The sequence below is a fragment of the Impatiens glandulifera genome, chromosome 4, assembly GCF_907164915.1.
Source record: "Impatiens glandulifera chromosome 4, dImpGla2.1, whole genome shotgun sequence".
Lineage (NCBI taxonomy): Eukaryota > Viridiplantae > Streptophyta > Magnoliopsida > Ericales > Balsaminaceae > Impatiens > Impatiens glandulifera.
The window spans coordinates 36,016,000-36,023,462 of NC_061865.1; positions in this window are offsets into that span (position 1 = coordinate 36,016,000).

Below are 7,463 nucleotides of genomic sequence, written 5' to 3' on the forward strand. Positions count from 1 at the left end.
TGATATTTTTTTATGCTTCTAGATTCAACTATAATTTGGTCATTGTTTTTTTTAAATTTTGAAAAATAAATATAAAATGTGTTTTGAATAATAAAGGTTGTTTATTACAGGACCTTGAATGTGATAAAATCTTAACAAAAATAATTTTACATAGCAACTTATACTTCTTGGAAACTAACAATATCATTGATGATAGAAATAATAATATCGACAAGGAGAATTCTGTTGTTGATTATGAAATAATTAATGTTAGAATGAGACATCCCTCTAATAAAGTAATAAAACATATATTTTTTTGAGTTGTTCTTTATTCCAAACCGTACTATATTTGCAATAAACCCAAAATGCATAGTTTATCTTTTGACAACAATAATACAAAAAGTACAACTATTTTCGAATTAGTTAATGTTGATGTATGAGTCCATATAAAAGGGGATTCATATATTAATTGCTCATATATGTTAATTTTGGTTGATGATTTTAGTAGATGTTCTTGGACATTTTTTTTAATGTAAAATTCTTGTATGTATAACACTAGAAGATTTTTATGGACTATAAAAAATCATTAAAATACTTGTAGACGCCTAATGTGGAGAGACCTTATGTTCCTATTTATTTTTTTAATAAAATATTTAAAAGAAATTAATTATGATTAATTAATTTTTATCTATATATATATATAATAATGCTTAATTTTTAAAGTGTTCAGATTGTCGGGTCGAGAGCTGTGGTTAATTTGAATATACATGTGAGAGTAAATGGATACTTTGGTCGGATTATGGTTTGACCCGACCATAAACTTAAAATGGTTAAAAATAAAATTAAAAATGCTACATGTATGTTTTGAACTTACAACCTAACAAAATAAGTACAACCTTTTAACCAACTAGGCTAATAACAATTTATATTTTAAATTTAACACCAAATTAGATAAACACATGACATTTTATTAATATAAGTTAAACTTTTTTAACTAACTAATGTATATATATATAATGATGCTTAATTTTTAAAGTGTCCGGATTGCCGGATCGAGAGTTGTGGTTAATTTGGATATATATGTGAGAGTAAATGGGTAATTGGGTTGGATTGTGGATTGACCCGCCCATAAACTTAAAACGGTTAAAAATAAAATTAAAAATGTTATATGTATGTTTTGAACTTGCAATCTAACAAATCAAATACAACCCTTTAACCAACTAGGCTAATAACACTTTTATTTTAAATTTAACACCAAATTAGATGAACGCGGGATATTTTAATAATATAAGTTCAACTTTTTTTAACTAACTAATATATATATATATATATATATAATGATGCTTAATTTTAAAAGTGTTTGGATTGCCGGGTCGAGAGTTGTGGTTAATTTGGATATATATGTGAGAGTAAAGGGATACTTGAGTCGGATTGTTGGTTAACCCGCCCAAAAACTTAAAACGGTTAAAAATAAAATAAAAAATGTTATATGTATGTTTTGAACTTACAACTTAACAAAAACAAGTTCAACCCTTTAACCAACTAGGTTAATAACACTTTATATTTTAAATTCAACACCAAATTAGATGAACACGAGACATTTTAATATAAGTTCAACTTTTTAAACTAACTAACTATATATATATATATATATATATATATATATATATATATATATATATATATATATATATATATATATATATATATATATATATATATATATATATATATATATAACGAAGCTTAATTTTTAAAGTGTCCGGATTTTCGGGTCGAGAGTTGTGGTTAATTTGGATATATATGTGTGTGTAAATAGATATTTGGGTCGGATTATGGGTTGACCCACCCATTAACTTAAAACGGTTAAAAATAAAATTTAAAATGTTATATGTATGTTTTGAACTTATAACCTAACAAAACAAGTACAAACCTTTAAACAACTAGGCTAATAACACTTTATATTTTAAATTCAACACCATATATTAGATGAAAGCGGGAAATTTTAATAATATAAGTTCAATTTTTTTAACTAACTAATATATATATATATATATAATGATGCTTAATTTTTAAAGTGTTCGGATTGCCGGGTCGAGAATTGTGATTAATTTGGATATATATATATATATGAAAGTAATAGATACTTTGGTCGGATTGTGGGTTGACCTACCCATAAATTTTAAACGGGTAAAAATAAAATTAAAAATGCTATATGTATGTTTTGAACTTGCAACCTAACAAAATAAGTATAACCTTTTAACCAACTAGGTTAATAAAACTTTATATTTTGAATTTAACACCAAATTAGATAAATGCGGAACAATTTAATAGTATAAGTTCAACTTTTTTAACTAACTAATATATATATATGTAAGGGCAAATTACTTGGACGGCCCTCTAATTACTCCGATCGATAACTTTTAGCCCTCAAATTAATATTTAAAATAAATCGCCCCTTCAACTGTTAGAAAGGTCACCAATAACCATTCCGTTAACTTTTTGGTTAAACATAACAGATAAAACTTAAAATATTATTTTTTATATATATTATCTTTAATCATTATCTTTATATATATAATTATTAAATCGTATATATATATATTATCATTAATTTTTATATTTATATAATTATTAAATCTCTTTTATATATACATAAAAATATATATTATTTATTTTTATCTATACATATCTATCTCTAAATTATATATTTTTTTCGAAGATTGTCATTTCTTTTCTCATTCTTTCTTTCAAATTTCTTCTACCTATCATTTATCTAAAATAAATTAAGGTCCATAATTAAAATATCAAAATAATTATAATATTACTTTATTCTTTATTATATTTAGTTCAAAGAAAATCAAATAAGATAAAAAAAAAATTGATTTGATGGCAACTGATTAGCTATGTCTTGTCCCACCGAGATTCAGGTAGGTCTGAAATTAAATCTTTCTTTTTTTTTTCTTTTCTTCTGAAATCACTGATTCTCCATAGAAACCAAAATGTCGACAAGAAAATGGATTCGCGTCTATTGACGGCTTTACTTTCAACATTAATCTCACAACCTCTCGTTCTCTTACTCCTTATCCTTCCTTCCTCTTCAATAAGTCCTCTCTCAATCCCCAATTTTGCGTTCGACAACACGTTATAATAGAATCTCCTCTTAATTTCCAATTATGTGTTCGACAGCGCGTTATAATGGAATCTCCTCTCAATCATACCTCACTCCGTAACCACGGCCGAAATGGTCGCTTCCTTCTTCCTCTTCTCTAGAGAAATGATAGGAATAAATATGTCTTGATAAAAATAAATAATATATATTAATCTATATATAAAAGAGATTTAAGAATTATATAAATATAAAAATTAATGATAAAAGATATAATAATATTATATATATATATATAAGCAAATTAATAATTATATATACAAATATAAAAAATAATGATTAAAGATATTTTTATCATGAGAGAGATAAAAGGATATAATTGACCGATGTTGGTGTTGTCTTGATATTGTTGTGCGTGTGGAAATCATTGAAGAGTTAAAAACATTTATTCATGGCTATTAATATCTTACATTTCGGTATTTATCATAACAAGGATTGACTTTGACTTAGAGTCATTTGACACGAATTTTAACAACATATTTGTGTGGTCTAAATAGAATATTTTAAGAGAAAAACTCTATTTTGGTAAGAATCTTGACAAATTCGTGTGGACTATTAACTAATAAATATTTTTAGCCTATAGTATTTTATTTTATAAGTTTTTGGACGATCATAAACGATTGATGATATTATCAAGATATAAAGTTTTGACTTATCATGAAATAAAGAAATTATTTACGAGTATTATTAACAAATAATGTTTAGATCACATATAAATGATCGTCGTTAGTGTTATCAAAAGATAAGTTTTGACTTGACATGAATATTGACAAATATTGTCTTTAATAGTGTATAAATATTTGTAGTTAATATCGAAAGATAAGTTTTAATTTGACGTGTATCTTAACAAAGTATTCACATATGCTATTAACAAATACTGTTTTTATGGTGATCATGTATAAATTATCATATATACTATCGAGATATATATTTTGATTTGACATGAATCTTGACAAAGTATTCACGTATTCTATTGACAAATATCATTTTTATGTTGTTCATGTATAAATGATCGTAGATACTATAGAGAGATAGGTTTTGATTTGGCGTAATTCTTGATAAAGTATTCACGTATGATATTGACAAATAGCGTTTTTAAGACGATCATGTATAAATGATCGTAAGTACTATCAAAAGAAAGGTGTTGTTTTAACATGAATCTTGACAAAGTATTCACGTATTCTATTGGCAAATAGAGTAGTTAAGGTAAACATGTATAAATTATGGTAAGTACTATCAAAATATATGTTTTGCTGCTTTGATGTAAATCTTGACAAATTATTCACGTATGTTATTGACAATAGCATATTATGGTGATCATGTATAAATGATCGTATGCACTATAAAAATATAAGTTTTGTTTTTACGTGAATTTTTACAAAGTATTCACGCATGCTATTGAAAAATATCGTTATTATGGTGATCATGTATAAGTGACCGTAGGTACAATAAAAATATAGGTTTTGATTTGACGTGAATCTAGACAAAGTTTTCACGTATTCTATTTGTAAATAAGGTTTTTAGGGCGATTATTTATAAATGATCATATGTACTATAAAAAGATAGGTTTATATTGATCATATACAAATAATTAATCTTTTGTCCTTTCGTTGGATTTGAGTGAGTGTTTTACTCTTTCTAGGGTTTTTTGACACATCGGATGAGAGGACGATTCTTGGCGCTTTATAGCATTGATCATGGCGTTCAATACCTTAATTAGGGATTATTTAAATATATTTTTTTTCCTCTTCCTTTCTTTCAAAGTGATCTTCAAAACTGTTTATAAAGCAACGGTTCTTGGATGTTTATCGAAAGACAATCATCCTTAATTAATAAAATGAAAGGGACATGCTTCTTGGATTTCACATAGTACATAAAAGAAATGTTTTCACAACTCTTAATAGTAGTTGGTTTAGTCAATTTCTTTTTTTAGGAATCAGACAAAACCTTAATCTCTTTAACAAATTTTGATATTTTGGATTCAAAACATTTTTAAAGTTTTTTTTTTGAATATTATCTTCATGATATGTTTTGGACCGTCTTAAAAGGAAGTCAAATTTAATTTTCTCAATTTTTAGGATAGTGGTTATAAATTCGATATCGAATGTAAACGATTATTTAGAATTTTAACTCTTGAAGAATTTGGGGTCAAAGTATCAAACATTGACAATGTCGATATATTTTTGTTGCTTTACTTCATGTCATGTCTCTTAAAAGTCTACCATATCCAAAACTATTTTCGGAGAGTGTTTAAAACTTTTATGCTTCGAGTTGATGATTTTTTTTACTATGGGTATATATGATAGAATCAATACATGTATGTTCTTCTCATTGCAATCAAGACTATAGTGTTGGGTGATCAACAAATAGTTATGTTAATATATCAACATTTTTTAGTCTTTTGGCATTCATAGTATATCTAATAGAATCAGTAAGTTTATGTTCTTGTTGTGACAATCAAGACTAGATTTAAGTGAATAACAAAAGGTGATTCAATATCTAAACCGACACATACCTTTTTTTTTAGGTATTTTTGTTTTGTTTTGTTTATTCATATTCTTGTTTTTTTTCAAAACAGTGAGTTTTGAATCTCTATTTTCTTTTGTTTTATAAGAGATCTGTTATTATTTCTAAAGTTGTGGTTTTGTGTTGCCTTTTTTTATTTATTTTGTTTCTTTTTCAAAATTTTCTTTGAGAGTTACTATTATTTACAATTCATGTAATATGAAAAATAGCTTATAATCAATATCCTTCTATTGGATTTAAGTGAAATTATTGAGTTCCTTTTAAGAGGATCACTTTTTGTTTAGAATAATGATCTTAACTTCACTCCTTTTGTGTTCCAAAATCCACATTACCAGTTATTAAAAGGGATTAAGGTTTTATTCTTTTCTTAGAAGTTTTCGATGAAAATAATTTAATTTTTTTGAGATATTTAAGACCAGACCTACAAATATAGGCTGCCTACGTATCTTCATTCTCATTCTCTTCTTCTAATTTTTAGAATAATAAGATCTTTCATAGTTTAGGTAAAAATCTTTTGATTTGTGGTAATTTTAAGGATGTTTTTGGAACATGATTCAAATTCTGTTGAAACAAGTCTTCTAAGGTAGTGTTCAATACATTTTTTGTCCTTGTATGATATTATACAAAATATCTTTTGAGCACATCCAAATTGTATTGAGTGACAAATTCCTCGCCTTCTATCATATTTAGGCGGACTTATCCTCTAGGGAGGATTTTCTTGATAAAAAATGGACATTCCCATTGTGGTCAGAATTTCCCATTGGATCGAAAAGCTCAAGGATTTATTTGAGGGCTAAGTCACCTTCTTTGACGTTTTTTAGTTTTACTTTTTTGTTGATGGCATTTGACATTCATTTAATATATCGAGAGTTAATCCAATCTTCTTCGACGATATGACTTTCTAAAAGTACTCTTAAGGTAGGGAGTTAAATTTCAATTGTTTGAGCGACGTCTATGTCGTAAACCAATGAGTAGTCTGTTTCATCAATCAATGTTCGAGCTGTTGTTTAGTAACCCCACAAGGCATAGACCAATTTTTCATGTTAATCCTTATATGTGTTAGTTATCTTCTTGGTGATTCTAATCACATATTATTTGGTCGCTTCAACCGCTCCATTAGTTTTTGGTCTATATGAGGATGATTTGTGGTGTTAAATTTTGAAGTCCTCGAGTAGTTGTAATACTTCCTCTTGGAAGTGTCGCTTGTTGTATGAAAATAGAGCATGTGAGACTCCATATCTAAAAATGATGTTGGTTCAGATGAACTTTTCTAGGTGAGATGAGTTCAAGATTTTATAAAAGACTATTTTTACCCATTTTGTGAAGTAGTCTATGGCCAATAATATGAAGCCATTCCCATTAGAGGTGCGATAATAGATTTTCCCGATGACATTAATGCCCCATGTAGAGAAGCGCTAAGGTGTTGTCATGTTGTAGAGCATTGGTGTCGGAGTATGCTTTTAGTTATCATAGATTTAACATTAACGACATTTCTTAACATAGTTCACACATTCTTGTTCTAGGTTCTGCCAATAAAATCTAAGTTAGAGTATTATCCTTTTTTTTATTAAGGACCATTTACACAGAGCGTATTTTAGCTATCGAATGATCTTATATACAATTTGTTGGCTATCCAAGCATAATTGGTAGAATATTGGCACAACACTCGTTCCTTTTCCTGAAGTGTGGCAGATACTCTATGTATTCTATACATTTCTGGAGTGTTTCTTACTAGGGTTTAAGGGGGGGGGGGTTTTGCAAGAAATTGTCATTTCTTTTTCGAAGGAAA